Here is a 13161-nt window from a genome sequence, read left to right as displayed (position 1 = left end):
AGCTGCGAAAGCTTTGGGCCTTCTGCGAAAAAATGCCAGGTCTTTTCTACTATCTACAAAAGAATTATTATATAAAGCAAATGTTAAGTCAATCCTTGAATATGCCTGCACAATTTGGGATCCTCTAGCGGTGCGAAATAAAGCCAAATTAGAAAGGGTTCAGAACTTAGCTGCTCGGTATGTGTCAGGGATTTACAGAAAAGATATCTCTGCCGAGACTCTGAAAGAAAGACTGCAATGGGAGTATTTGGAAATCTGTCGATGTAAGTTGCGACTAAAGTTTTTTCACGCGATTTATCGTTGTTCTGTTGGCATCGAAAGAGTGAAGTATATACTTTCACCTCACTATATATCTGACCGCGTAGACCATAGTTTCAAAGTACGGAAGATTGCTTCAGAAACTGATGTATTTCGATTGTCTTTTTTCCCCGAACAATACGCGATTGGAACAAATTGTCTTCAGACACTGCTTGTATTATGTCTAGTGATGTTTTCTTTTCTACCTTACAATAACCATTTCAGTTTCGTGGTTCTGTGAAATTTTTATCTGTTTTTGTTTTTCTTTGTTTTCATCCAATTTGTACTTGTTTCCGTGGCTGACACTCCTTATGTTATGTTTGTTTTTTGTGTGTACGCTCCCACACTGTAATGCCGCTTGGCGCTGTGGGTAAGTAAGTAAATAAATAAATAAGGGATATGCACCTGGAGACTAACAGACTTCCGGCATTTGGTTTAAAATAATTGCTGTAAGCGCGCTTGATCATGTTGACAGGTGAACACATGTCTGGCAGAGACTGCTGCTACGGACGGATGCGAACACTATTTATAAAAAGAGGAGCAATGTACGTAAACCTTACAGGGGAATGGTAAAAAAAAAAAACTCAGGGGGCACTTTGACTGTCTAAAGTGGGTAGAGGCGGAAGCGTTTTCCGCACCACCTTCGCTGTTTCTGTGGCACTGGTGGCGTCACATATATTTGAGTACTAATTACTAAGTGATGGCAAATCACTAATTAATTGTTAATTACTGATTAATGCCTGAATGCTAATTAACTGCTAATTAATGACGCTTAAGTTTCGCCTTTAGGAGTGGAACGCGACAGCGCGTTGTAGCGCTGCCAGGGAGTCCACGGAACGCCATCACCCGTTCGGCGCGATGCCTTGCCCTTTGAACGCAACGCTTTTTGAGGAAAGGAAATGGCGCAGTAATTCTCTGTCATCTCGGTGGACACCTGAACCGCACCGTAGAGGAAGGGAGGTGGGAGTGAAAGAAGATAGATAAAGAGGAGCCGTAATGAAGAATATGAAAATTGTATTTGAGGAAAGGAAATTACGCAGTAACTGTCTCACATATCTCGGTGCACACCCGTCAAAATTCAGGGGGGCACTTTTTTGACCTAAAGTGTGGTCACTGATGTGTGGTTAAGATGTTAAGCTTCGCCCCTAAGAGTGGAACGCGACAGCGTCTTGCAACGCTGCCAAGGAGTCCATAGAACGCCTTCGCCCATTCGGTTCTACGCCTCGCTCGTCGGTACATTGGTTTTTGAGGACAGGAAATGTATCTATCTCTCATTTGTCGGTGGACACCTAAACCTCACCGGAAGGGAATGGAGGAGGATGAGAGTGAGTGAAGACACCGTATTCACTAGACGCGCCTTTGTTCATTCCAAACCATTGAGCTGGCATGGCGTAGTGGATAGCGTGCTCGTCTCTCACGCCGAAGACCGGGGTTCGATTCCTGAGCTCGACCAATTTCTTAATCGCTTTTATTTATTTATATGGCCTGACTAGTAAAGCTAGTTAGGCTTATTGGGTAATTAAGCAATTAACTAAGCTCAGTCCCACTTACATGGAGCATCACTATACGATCCCTTCAATTGGTTGTATGGTTACTAGCCAAAGTGCAATTGGCCCCATTTGAAATTCGCGCACTGTGACGTCACGACCGTTTCCACCAATTGAAAAGCGTGACATTTTCTGTCGACAACTGCTGCTTACAACGATGAGACATTAAAGGCTTCCGCCTTAAAAAAAACTCATATGTGTGCGCGAGAAATCGTTCATCAAGAGAAGGCCGCCTAGGTGTTGAGTGCTAAGTGGAAGATTCAACGACCTTGCTAGAACCTAAGCGGACAGGACTTGCCAAACTGACGTGAAAAGTGCACACATGCTTCGCAGACATCGCCGCGATGGAAAGTTTAAGAGGAATGTCAGCACGTCTTCTGACCGAGAGGCATTTAAAAAATCTAAGCACGCTGTTAATTATTGAACTGCGCAAAATAGCGCTGTTAAATTCACTGCTATTTTTTTATGTTTGGGGAAGTGAGCATCTTCAGACGACGTTAGAAATGTGATGACTGTCATGCAGTCCCATGAATAGTTGCTTGGTTCAATCTGCTAACTTCACGGTGACCGACGCTTCAAAAGTTCGGTTTTAGTAATACAGTATTTCGGGTAGAGCTATTGTTCTAACCGAACTCAAAATTCGAGACGGACTAAGAACAAGGAGCATACCACAAATAGACAACGCGAACAACAAGCGCGACTTATGCTGGGAATTTGACATATGGCTGCTTTTTCAGGTAGTAAAATGTTAAACTGAGGTTTTTTAACAAAAATACCGACTTACGGTCCCGGTTATGTCTCTCCCTTTCTGCTCGCCATGTGTTGCCATCCTGTGCATCAGTTACGGCTTTCGCAATGGACAACCATCCTCAGTTAGTTGTTTTGTCCCCCTTTAGTGAAACTCCCTCTGATGCCTCGGAAATATTCAGAAAGGGATAAGAACAGTGTCACAGCTGCTATATAGCGCAGCATGTTTTCTTTAAACGTACAGGATAATTACGTTCCTGCTCGAGTCAGTGCGCTCCTACGTCCAAGAATTTAGGTATAGGGCAGGCGTGCAAACTGTCCTTCACGGTAACTGATTAACAACAGAAATGCTACATTATGTCCATAATAGCTTTTTCTCTTTCAGAGTTGCTAAAATAAAATGTAGCTATCAAGTTCAATTACCACGAAAAAAGATGCATTTTGGCCAGCGAACACCCAGCGAAATCAAAGAAAAGTTGGCTTAGAATAAAGACGTTTCAGATCTTCGTAGTCACACTTTGTGAGCATTCACACGGCCACAATGGTTCCTACTCATCGCAAAGGAGAGAGTTACATTATTTAATATAAGCATGAGTACGTATCACACTAGCAGCAAGGTTTGATGGTGTAATCAAATGGAAAGAACACGTTCCTCCCGCTGATGTAACATCGTCCAGCAAAGCAAGAAAAAAAAAGAATTTCAAAAGTTAAGGTACAAACTTTTGAACTTTAATAAAAGAGCTAGCTGATGTCTCTTCCATCATAATAAGAAAATAAAATTTCAGCACTAAGATCAACATATAGAAAAACCTTTCTACTTAAAACCGGAAACATATACAAGCGTTCGTTAGCTTGGAAGGGGCCATCGTCCTTTTCGTCGCTGCATTTTAGCACACAGGATAGATTCTCTGCAAAAAGTGCTTAGAAAGGCAGATGCCGCTGCCGATTTTCGTGCTTCTTAATAGCTCGCTATGGCCCCAAGGGCAGAACGAGGTCGTTACGCCCAGGCAGGCGTGCACTACAAGCACTGATTTTTCTGCGCCGCCTCATCAGAAGCGACGTCTTGGGAAACTTCTGGTGGCGCGTAAGCCGCCAATTCTTCAGCTTCGGTGCTCGCCAGTTTGCGAAAACCCCCAGGGAAGCCAGGAACGCGCATCGATGCAAAGGCTCTGAGAAACGCCGAGCAAAACGGGCCGCCTCGGGACACGAGCATTCAGGAATGATCGCTTCACGGGTCATTGCCGTGGGCTTCGCCTAATGTGCGCCTCCTTTGTACTCCTTTGTACTCCTCCTTTGTACTTTCATAGGTTTCCGCTCGACGTACATTCGTGTTTTATTTCGGGGGAAAAAAGGGATCTATGGTGTTCGCATTTGAGCGCAACTCTAGCCTGATGTTGCGTGCGGGGGAATCAATGAGGCTGGCACAAGCGTCCTGAGCAAGCGTAGTTTTAATAATGTGGTTTACTTGGCGCTGAAAACCTATGTTGGGGCACTATATTTCCTGTTTTTTTTATCCATAGACGAAGAACGTTGCACAGCTGTAAGCTTGCGCAATGTCATAGCCTATTTTAGGCAAATTTTAATCCAGGCCCTACCACTAATTGCATCGCATTCTTGGCGAGTTAATACAAACGAACGGTTCCAGCTTAAAAACCGGGCTACGAACACTCAACAGAGATGTAGAAGATATCCACTGTATCCTTCGGTGCCGGTTATAATTGTCGACGGCCAGTTGAATTCTGTCGAATTTCACCTTAGTTTGGCTTAGTTTGGTTTAGGGGGTTTAACGTCCAACAGTGATTCATGCTATAAGAGACGTCGCAGTTAAGGGCTCCGGAAAATTCGGCCACCTGGGGCTCTTTAACATGCACAGACGATGAACAGTACATGTGCCCCTAGCATTTTGCCTCCATCGAAATGCGACCACTGCCACCGGGATCGAACCCCCGCGTTCCGGGTCTGCAGTAGGGCGCCATAACCAGTAAGCCACTACGGCCGCAAATTTCATCTTAGGTATGCGCATTTTACCTAACGTCGACGCCTACAACGGCGCACAAAAATTAGGAGGAAAGAAGAACTGAATTATCTGCCTCAAGTTTCGTGCTGCTGATTCTCTGTTATTCACTTTTAGGTATCACCTGTTCTTTCCAGTAAATACGCATAGTGCATACATAAGGTGAATTACGCAGTTTTATATTTTAAAGGGAATTAAAATAAATGATTTAGCAGGTGTCTCTGACAGGCATCAAATACCAGTTGTAAAAATTTTCACAGGAACCAAACTAATGGCCCTGATAATGGTCATTCCAGTATTCGATCTGATGAAAGACACGGTGCGTGCTATGTTTCTTGGAAGAAATAAAGAAGCAACGTGGAAGAAAAAAAAGCACAAACAAATAAAATGAGCGAGCTCATCCCACCTCGTTTCTGCCCGAATAGAATGCAACCTCTTTCAGGCTTCAGAAGACATCACAGGACCCGGTTTATTGCGCAGTCATCGTTTATATCGCTCAGAATTTTGCAGTTTGAAAACGTGAATCAGTATAAACTATCAGTTAAAGATATTCTTCTACAGGTCCAAATTTCTGCCTATATCAGCCGGTCTTAGCTCAGAAATGTTATCAATTCACTCTCGGCGCATTTTCAGGAGTCTTCGGGAAATACAAAGCGTTAGTAAACATGGCTCGTGCAAATAGCTGTCTGCAAACAGCCCCACTTTGATATGTTCCCTGGGGAATGCCTTTGATACAACGGAAACGAAAAAGAAAACTCTCCTCTATGCACACGCTTACAATCGATAAAGGCTGTTTTCGCTTTGGTTGTTTCTAACGTCGGTGCGAACACGCACACGAGGGACTGTTTTCCCTTCGGAATACTATGAAGGCGATGGGGTTTTATTCTTGTCAATAGCGGGACATCTTTCAACGCCCGAAGACGTGTTTGCGAGCGCTTCTTTCAAAGGGTATAGTAGTGCGAGAAATATTTGAAGCAAATCTATGTAAATCAGCGTAATGGGTGCTTTCTTTTCCACTATCGATTTTGTCGGCTGCAGCGGGAGTATATCTATACAGGAAACTACACAGATTTTGGACTTAGCCTCGGTCCTTTGAATTTTTATTCCTCACCTTCGATTGTCTACGGCACTAGCACATGTCTCTCTAACACTTCCATCGAAGAACTTTTCTTTGTCGCTTTGAGCTGACAAGACGACAAACAAATTACCATGACCAGCGTTGAATGACTCTCCTCTATTTCTTTCTGCATTAGGTGTGATTTCCTAGCAGTGGTTTCAATTTCTGTGGCAGCGTATTTGCCCTCATAACGTGATGACGTCATTCTATGGCAGCGCAGAGAAAAACGTTTTTCAACTTGAGGGAGCCAGTGCCATTTGGTGTCCTAAAATTAACGTCTTTTGTTCATTGAGAAGGGCGTATAGATTTCGGACTAGCAAAAGTGCTTACCTTGCAGATTGTTTCTTTGCCAAATACGAAAGGAATGTTACGCTGCGTATGTGACCTCATGAGCGCTAATTGCTTGCAATCACGGGCATGTTTGTAGCTTCTTTAAACCTAGTTTTGTCCAGCAAACTTGCACAAATCGTGACATTTCCAAGTGAAAACATAGCGCAAAGTGTGTTTACCGTACCATTTGCATTTCTAACTCGACCGTGCTATTGCGATGGTCTGCAGAGTAGGAGCTCATAACTTCGCTGTGGACGCAGGCGTGACGCAGGCGTGACGTTCTACGTCACGCCTGCGGTCACTCAGGACGTTCTACGTCCGCCGCTTATGAACGTGGGTGGCGCTGATGAACACTCTCAAGGTTAGGTTACTTGTAAACATAAATACCCCCGAAAGCAGAAGATTTGACAGCCGTCGCCGTAGCTCAGAGGTAGAGCACCGGACGCGTAATTCGGAGGTCGTGGGTTCGGATCCCACCGGCGGCATGTGGTTGTTTTTTCTTCTGCTTTTCTAATCAATTAGCTTTAAGCGATGACATATTCAGTAATATTCTAAATTTATCAACACTACTAAATAAATAAATGAACTAAAAAAAATCTCCTCTGCCCCTTGGTTTCTGTGGCTGTTGGCTTCTGTCATATTTATAACGAGCCCCTCATTCCCCTTCCTCTGTGGAAGAAATGTTAGTCTTAACATTGAGAACCTGGGCTAACAACTTTTTACACCTTATAGGAGCAAACATTGGTTTGGTTTGGTTTATCGGGTTTAACGTCCCAAAGCGACTCAGGCTATGAGAGACGCCGTAGTGAAGGGCTCCGGAAATTTCGACCACCTGGGGTTCTTTAACGTGCACTGACATCGCACAGTACACGGGCCTCTAGAATTTCTCTTCCAAAGAAATTCTAGCCGCCGCGGCCGGGATCGAACCCGCGTCTTTTGGGTCAGCAGCCGAGCACCATAACCGCTGAGCCACCGCAGCGGCAGGAGCAAACATTGGTCTTATTGATATAAACAGAGTAAAATTTGCGTTACTTGTTGTGTCAGTAAAGCTTACGCTGTGCAGTGATAGTCTGAAGAGACCGTTGGCCTTTGTTTTCCGGGCGCTGTAAAAAACATTAGGCGCTGTAAAAAAGGCAAGTGAAACGGAAAAGCAGTGGAATCCGTCGTGCAATCTAAAAATCCTATTTTCCTGCTCGTCCGAGTAATTTACCTTCTTTCCTGCAGCGAACCGCGAAGCCGCGTGTGCGCTTCAAAACTGAAATCAAGCATTACTTGTTTGTATGCACTAAAGCGGCGTTTGAGCTTGCCTTTTTTTAGCTCGCTAACCATGAATACGTACCAATTAGTCAACTTCTCACGTTAATGCACAAACCACGCTGAATTCCTGCACAGAATTCTCCCTGCGCTGTTTCAACGGCCGGCTGGCGCAAGAACTGTCTTGCGAACGTCACTTGTATCTCACTTTCGGCTGCTCAGATAAACAAAAAATAGATAAATAAATAATAAAGGCTCTTTGATTTATGTGCTGCTGCCTTGCACCACAAGCGTTACACGTACTCACTGTGAACTCTAAAAGAAAGATGCCATATTGTTTTACATGGAATGAAAGAAACAAAAAATATCCGGAGCATTTCAAGTTTGGTATTTTGCCTTTTGTTCAGGGCTTCGGTCTGTAAACAAAGACATGATTAGAAGGCCTGCCGCGAGGAAGAGGAGACGGTCTGCTCTAGATAATTTTGTAAAGCCGGGTGCTTTTAAATGAGGAGGGTTCTCTGATAACACAATTTCGCCAGACAGTGCACATCATTAGCGTGGATGATAAATTTGTTTCGCTCTTTCAAAAGAGCCAGAAATGAGTAGTGCAGTTTATTCGTCAAAGAGAAGTGACCCTTAATATTCGTTCGTGAGTAAATTTTACATCTGAGATCTCAACTTCGTTACACCGCGTGCTTGATTTTTACCCCTCCAATGTTCTAACGCGAATGCGCGAGCTTCCATCGCCGAGTCAGTAAGCACCGTTTCACGAAATACAGCGGCGAAATGTGCGAGAATAAGGGTACACGTTCAATGAACACTCCGGTGAGAGTGTCCTCTGCTAAGCTGTTCTGGGAAAAAGAACAACCCCCGTTCTTTCGAGCATGTTATTCTCATCTTTTTTTAGAAATGCAGCTATCAAGTTATAAAAGGTCACATATCAGCGCATGAGCTCAATGGAATGCTATATACACTCGCTAATCATGTAGCCGAAAACTGAAGCTAAAGGATAAAATTAAAGCACCATCGTTTCTGGTTGCTAGGAGCGAGCGTGAGTACTTCTGCTCTTCGCTAGCGTAATAACTTTTTAACTTGTTAGAATATAAACTGGTGCGAATACACAAAATATTCGAAGCGGAAAGTATAAAACGATGAACGAAATATCTCCTGCTTTCGTAATTACGACATTTCTGTGAAGTTTATTTGACATTTACCATTCGATCGAAACGTCCAGCTGCCGATGCTTCGGATCTCGCGCGGTGTTCAAACCATGTGTTCAAATAATGTGATGTCAACTAGGTATCTTGCCTAATAATCAATCCTGGTTAGATTTTTTTTTACAGCGCTCTTACTGAACTCGCTATTTTGCCCAAAGTTCCTTGGCTTAGCTAGGAGACCTAGAGGTAGTATGATTTAGATATCCCTACGTCTAGAGATCTAGATGTAGCATCTCGATGTAGCAGCCGTCATTGTGGTCATCGCGTTCCCTATGTCACAGCAAAAAGATACGCAGCTATGTACCATGCTGCCGTCTCGGGAACGACTCCCTACCGCTGCCTACTGGCTACTCTACTGGGGCCAACTAGGTCAACCGAATTTGAACTGCAGGTGCTAACTCAGACCAAAAGGCAGACAAACTTCTGCTCCACGAATGTTCATAACCATTAATAGGCTACGGTGGTTAATTAAGTGTGTTCTGCGTGAATTGAGTAGTAGTGGCAGTCCTGCTTGGCGTCATCATTGTGTTAATCATTTCGTGAAGAAGCAAGCGCTCAAGCAAGTCAGGTCCTAAGGGTAAGCGGCTGTAGTTTTTTCGGATTCTCAAGACTTTTCGCACATCTTCAGTACATGAAACATTCAAAGCCTAAATTGGGAGAATATAATTTGCGGAAATATACTTATATGGTGCAATATGCAGCAGTTGTTTTATGCTCCCTATGCATGCTATGGCGCATATTTGTAGCGGATTCTGGATGTTATAGCATTTGGCCACTTATGCAAAACAAAGAGCGTTTGATTTTTCTCTGAAAGACACACCACAGAAGTAGTTTTGCCTTCTTCGCAAGCACATGCGAGAGCTCTGAATTGTGGCTTGAAACCCTAAACGGTCGTTTAAATTTCTTATCCGATTTATAAGGACAAAAATTCAAGTACATACGTAGATTTTCAAAACAGAAAACTTGCGTGACGAAATGAATGCCGCCAATCTTTAGGTCACTCTAAAGCAAGCTCCGCAGTTCAACAACGTATGTTCAGAATCCAGTTGGTGAAGCATCTAGAAAGAATACTGCGCAACGGGTCATGGGGAGAGAGAGAAAAAGATAGGTCGCACTTCGACAATAACACTACCACCTGAAGAATTGTAAACATTTTGTTTGGACATAACGAACCATAACCTTAATATCACTGAACAAGAAATATTGATGTCTTTACCTGTTTTCAATACTAACACAAGATACACCGTGCATTGTACATCCTGGCTCTGGGTCGTGTCATGGCGCGGCTGTGGTGATTCGTAGTTTCAGACGCTCGCTCCAAAAACCTTATTTTTAGGAACTCTAGGATTTTTTAGATGCCAAGGGCCCCGTCTAGTAGCGTGTTAAAACCCTCACACACGTACTGTCCTATATAGGCTTGATACTGCGAGTGCGGAAAGAGCAACACTTTTAGCCCGTCTTTGCACTTAGAAATCATGTCGCCGGATTCAATTTGCACACGACATTTGTGCCACAAGTAGGGCAAACATCCTATTCTCTGCCTCTACAAGGGTAAGTGTAATCGCTAAAGGCGTTAAGTACATTTCCTTTTTGTTGTACACGAAAGCATTCATTGTATTAATAAGCACTGAGTGTTTTCATTTGTAATCTCTTTTATTTATAAATCCCATTAAATACATGCACTGCTCAAAACACCCATAAGAGTTCCATTCTGACCATTAATTTTCATTCAAGGCTTGAGGCTCTGTAAAGTAGCAATAAGGCAGACTTTAGTCTAGGCCCCCGTCATCATGTAAACACTGACGGCAAATATAACTTTAGTTATTTTTTTCGGACTTAACATACTCCAAGCCTGCTTAGGCCCAAACACCGACAAACAGTTCACTTTAGGAAATGCGAATATATGCAGCTTCAGAAAATTTTGGTGCCAACTGAAGTTCATTGCTGAGAGAACAGTAAAGTTCATTGACATTTCAAGGAGGGAGATAGATTAAAAAAAAAAAAAACTAGGGAAACAAAGACGCAGGACAAGAAGAAGGCACACACGCTGTCGCCGGCGACAGCGCTGTGTGTGCCTTGTTGTTGTTCTGCGTCTTTGTTTTCGCTGGTTTTTGATACAACATCAATATCCAACTCGCCCAGCAATTCACGCTTCTGAAAGAGGAAGATCCGCCGTGGCGTCAAACGCACCGCCAGCGCACGGCGCGAGGCCGTTGTGTTGACTCTCGCAGCTTGGGCTGTCATTTTTGCTAGCTCTCCTTAGCCTGTTTTCTCTTGGAATCAACCATGTAAATCCTGTTAGAACTTGGTGGAGATGTTGGGTACATCATTTGGCCTACGTCCTGGAGCTTCGCAGCAGAGCCATGTGTCAACTATGCCCAGCGACGCAAGCCACCCATCTGCCCCGTCAACTTCGCCCGTTGTTTGCTCTGACGCTCTCCGACAGCGGGACGTCGCCATCCATTATCGACCATGACCACGACGTAGGGGATTCGTTTTCCTGCTACGAACTGGTAAGCGGCCGCAACCGGTGGGACGAAGCCATGAAGCTAAACGATTGGATGTTTTATCAGTCGTACGTAGCCAGCCTATGGTACGGAAACCACGAAACAGACTTCACAACCTGGTCGGCCATTAAACGCGCGTTTTCTGGTATCTTTGGGCGCCCTCCCGAGCGCAAACTGCGCGTCGAAAAGCGCTGACGAATAAGAGCCCAGAGTCAGGGCGAATCGTTCACCAGTTACATTGAGGATGTAATCAGCCTGCGTACCCGGGTGGTATCGTCTATGTCTGAGGCGGACCGGATCAAGCGCGCTCTGAAAGACATCGAAGCTGACGCACTTCACAAGCTTATTGCCTGGAACTCCACCATCGTTGCCGCTATATTCACCCTGTGCCAGTAACGGGATTTACAAGGTTGACTCCCGGAGAAAACAGCCTGAGGAGACTAGAAAGAATGGCAGTCCGAGCTTCAACAGTCAACGCTACGACCTCGCGCCGTGTGGCGGCGGTGAGGCTGCCGCCATGGCCCATCTTCCTTTTTAGAATATATTTATTTCAACAGAAATTAACATACGCAATTCAGAGGTATATTTCTGACGCGCGCAATTCCTCATGGCGCGGATTAGAATTGGAATTACTATTGCGCTACCCCGGAATGGCGATTCCTTCTTTATATTTATTTTTTGTTATAATTCGTATCATAACAGCTAGGTTGGATAGTAGCTGCTACTGCCTTTTTGAGACGACGTTTTCTTCTAAGTTCCTAACGTATGCCTCAGGAGCTAAAGCGTGTTGGCTGAACATTGTCTTTTTGTACGGTATTTCCGTAGCCCAAAAAATTCGTAGTGCCTCAGCAAGCAGCTATCGATTCCGCTTCAAGTGGTCGATCTCTGAACCTCTGTTGTTTCATCTTGTAATTTTCTTTAATAGAAAGGAGAGCTGGATTGCTGCGCGAAACTGAGGATAAGTATGTTTCCATCGGTTTGTTTTTTGGTTTTGTTGACATTACCATAGGCCATCTCGCTACTAGCAAGGATTTCTTACAGCAAGTCATAAATCATTTTCGCCTTGTGTGTGCTCACTAAGCGGTGGAGTTGGCGCATTTATACTGGAACGCACTGGCCGCAAGTTCTTCTGGCGGTATTGCCCTTTCTCATTTTCATTAGTTTGCTTCGCAGATACGCCACAAACCTTAATGCTAGGCCTACGCAAAGCATTCTTTACATCTCCGCGGTGCTACGCCGAGCTGGGAGAGAAACAACGAGAGCGAAACCATTTCTCTCACTTCTTGGCAAATGATATGAAAATGCAACGGTGCTCGACCTAAATTTCTCTGCAAACTAAAGTAATACGTGCACTCTACAAACTGCGCGCAGCATAGCTCCTCTGTCTCTCCAAACTCTTCCTCTGCCTATGTCAAAGGCCACTCATCACAGCAGCTGACGATTTTGCGAGAACACGTGCGGCAGTACTCCCAAATATTCATGGAGCCCACGCCCAACCGACGCTATCATTCTTCGTGCCGCTTAGAAAGCGAGCTTATTGACCACTGATATCTTTGAAGGACAACTATATTATCCCTGCTATACACAAAAAAAGAAGGACGTTTGGTGGAAGCGGAACGGCGGCATGTGGTTGTTTTTTCTTCTGCGTTCATTAATCTCCCATTGATGAAAAACTACAAATTAAGAAAAAAGGCGTCCCCTATGCCCCGTGGTTTCGGCGGATGTCGGCTTCTCTAATGTAAGCCATAACGAGAAACTCTTTTCGCCCAATTGTATGCTTAATAGTTCAAAGAGAGCCTCGAATCTGGCAGCCTTGATGCCATAGGTAGCATAAGAGGGTCCTCGCGCAGCTTCCGCCCTCATGGTTCCACCACGTTCCTACGCGGCACTCGCGGTAATACAGGACGCACCGTGTTCGCCGCTGTGGACGAGGGTGGCGCTGGTGAGCACTCTCAAGGTTCGCTTACACTACATGCCAATACCCCCCCAAGGCAGCAGATTGGACAGGCGTCGCCGTAACTCAATTGGTAGAGCACGGGACGTGTTATTCGGAGCTCATGGATTCTGATAGAACCGGCGTCATGTGGTTGTTTTTTCTTCTGGTTTTAAAAATCTATCACCAATGAAAAAC

Source organism: Amblyomma mixtum, chromosome 1, assembly GCF_055824585.1.
Source record: "Amblyomma mixtum isolate Tamu chromosome 1, ASM5582458v1, whole genome shotgun sequence".
Lineage (NCBI taxonomy): Eukaryota > Metazoa > Arthropoda > Arachnida > Ixodida > Ixodidae > Amblyomma > Amblyomma mixtum.
This window is presented reverse-complemented; position numbering follows the sequence as displayed.